We start from the raw sequence: 3,147 nt of genomic DNA, 5'->3' as shown, positions 1-3,147 counted from the left end.
GAATGTTCATTTTTATTTATTCATATTTGTTCATTTTAGCATAATCTTACAAATTAAAATAACACCATTAAATTTCAATATGCCATTTTATTGTATTGCTATTGGATTTTACTTTTTTTGTCAAAAGTGGTATTTTCAAGGGTATCAGAATATATTCCTTTTAAGCAAAGGCTTTTTGTTAATATTATTGTAAATATAAAAGTCATGCATTATTATTAAAATATTATAAATATATCTCGTAAATATAAATGTCATAATGAACACATCCCATTGATTTTTTTTTTTTTTTTGAGACGGAGTCTCGCTCTGTCACCCAGGCTGGAGTGCAGTGGCGCAATCTCGGCTCACTGCAAGCTCTGCCTCCCAGGTTCCCACCATTCTCCTGCCTCAGCCTCTCCGAGTAGCTGGGACTACAGGCGCCCGCCACCACGCCCGGCTAATTTTTTTGTATTTTTAGTAGAGACGGGGTTTTACCATGGTCTCGATCTCCTGACCTCGTGATCCACCCACCTCGGCCTCCCAAAGTGCTGGGATTACAAGTGTGAGCCACCGCGCCCAGCCTGATTTTTTACTTAAATTGTAATATTAACATTATTCAAGAAGAATAGCACATATTATATATGTTTCTCTGTGATTTTAAAATGTGAAAGATAGCACAATACATCAATACATCCCCTTCAAGTAGTGGTATTATTATATTTTTTTAATTCCATTTAAAATTCTCCATACTCACAATTTGGTCCTCATTGTAATTTTGACCAACACTTTAAGTTACATGGCAGGTGACTGGGACCCAAAATACTGTCTTACAAACTTATGAAACAAATTATTATTAGTAGAAAGTAAAAGAATGATTTCACTTTACCAAGACCTGTTCTCATCTGTATTCTTTCATTGCCCACAAGTGCAGTATGATTGAGCAAAACATGTGTGGCAGAACACAGATTAGCCTTTCAGAAAAAGAAAGGCTAAGCTTACAAGACTTTATTTTCCATTAAAAACACATAATCCTAATATCAATGGTTTATATTCAAGGGAGGAGAAAGCTTTTTCTTGGAGAACTAATGACAATACAATTATGATACCTATTGTTATTGAAATTATTTTATATCACCATAATTGTAACTGCCCAGGTGATTTTTAAATGCACATTTCTAAATTCTCAATAAAATTAAAATCGTCTGGAAAAAAATGAGTTAATAAAAATGTAAAAAGGAGAAGCGATATGGAAAGAAGGAAGACATAAATAAGATTTTTTTCCAAATTTAGATGATATTACAATATATATGTGATTACCGAATTGTTAGGAGTAAACAGAATAACCCCTTAAAGCAGGCCATTCTTCAAAATGGCAGTCACATTCTTCGATACTCAACAGAGGTCCTCTGCCCCAGAATATAATTATGATTCTTCCCAATTTCTTATTCCTGAGAGGACGTATCATAAATTCTGTTATAATTTCAAGTAAATTAATTGCCACACCCACAAAAGCAAGCCTTTAAACTTGAAGCAGTGAATTTTGTCACCGTTAAAGAAAACTGTCTATAGCTTTAATACTGATGTTACTGCTCAGTTTCCTGTGCTAACAGGCATTCAAAATTAATGGACTGTAGAAAGCCCGAAGTCCAATCGTTGGATGTTTTCGGCATTGCCAAATCTAGCATGTTTTCTTTAAACTGAGTGACATGTTTTTTTTATAAGGTCTGTATTCATGGACAGGACCAAAGTATGTGCCCTATTTACATTTAAATTGCATATACATTTGATTTCCTACAGTTCCAGCGATGGCTATCATCTTTAATAGAGTATTTCCATCTTGTTAGTGAGTGATATTTGGAGTGAATAATTTTATCTGGGAATTGTTAGTTTCTCACACTTTACCATTAAATAGTCCCAATTTATGAAATAACACTTTGACTTTTTGAGAATATTATGCACTGTTTATTGCAAATATCTTCCCACTTTAACTTCACATCAAGTAATATAGGAAGGAAAGACAACTGAAAGTAAAGTATTGGGCATGAATGTCACATTTCTTGGCAGATTTTTAATTTAGCTTCTTAAACTTAATGTGAGATAAATGATACAATCCTCATTGCAGGGCTTACAGTACCATTTAAATATGTGACAGCACTGGCAACAACATCGATTAGAAGCTGTGTGGGTTGGGTGGGGGGGTCTTTAATGGACATAGATGGTCCAGACCTCACTCACAAATCTCATTCAAAAGACAGCGATTTAGGCTGGTGGCTTTCCTGACCTTGTGATACTGTGCCACACACACACACAAAAAAAAAAAAAAAAAAAGGAAAGAAGAGAAAGGGAATTTCCACCTTGTTTGTTCCTCGAGCCTATCTTGGAAAATTAAAGAGACTGTGTCATATTAGTGAACACACGAACTTAACATCATTCACTTTTTAAAATGAATTTTAGTGTAAAATACAACATTGTATTTTCAATAATTTGGGGGAAATTATGATTGACAGTTCAATTGAACTGTAGTCAGTAGTATTACTGTAGATGAATCATCTAAAGATCGGTAATTTTAATAGCGATGGAGAACAATGTTATGTAAATACACTGCTCAATAGGTAACAACTGTTATTCAATAACAGTTGAAGACAGAAAACTGTTCACATACATTATGATATAAACAGAAATGGAGGAAATTGGTTAAGAACACGAACTTTAGATGCTACAACTCTTTTAAAATTTGTCTAGCAAGTTTTCCAGTTTTCACTGGAACCTCTGCTCCTATCAAAAAAAAAAAAAAAAAAAAAACCCAGGAAAGACTTGAACTCTAGAATCCAGTTGGCTGATTTCCTATTCTAGGCTAGCACTTCTCAAGTGTGTAACTTTCATCCACCCTGTCCTCTCTGGGCCTCAGTATGTTCATCTATAAAATGGTGGTAACTCTGATGTCAGGAGTTCAAGACCAGCCTGGGCAACATGGTGAAATCCCGCCTCTACTAAAAATACAAAAATTAGGCTGGGCGCGGTGGCTCACGCCTGTAATCCCAGCACTCTGGGAGGCCGAGGCGGGTGGATCATGAGTCAAGAGATCAAGACCATCCTGGCTAACACGGTGAAACCCCATCTCTCCTAAAAATCCAAAAAAATTAGCCGGACGTGGTGGCAGGTGCCTGT

The 3,147-nt window shown here is 35.6% G+C and overlaps 1 pseudogene; it reads left to right on the top strand.

Moving 5' to 3' along the window:
* The first annotated feature begins 2,690 nt into the window (after positions 1–2,690).
* On the top strand, positions 2,691–2,748 carry LOC115836149 (annotated as a pseudogene).
* The last annotated feature ends 399 nt before the right edge of the window (positions 2,749–3,147 follow it).

The sequence above is a fragment of the Nomascus leucogenys genome, chromosome 7b (genome assembly GCF_006542625.1).
Source record: "Nomascus leucogenys isolate Asia chromosome 7b, Asia_NLE_v1, whole genome shotgun sequence".
Taxonomy (NCBI): domain Eukaryota; kingdom Metazoa; phylum Chordata; class Mammalia; order Primates; family Hylobatidae; genus Nomascus; species Nomascus leucogenys.
Note: the sequence above shows the minus strand (reverse complement) of the source record. Positions and strands in the feature narration are given on the sequence as shown.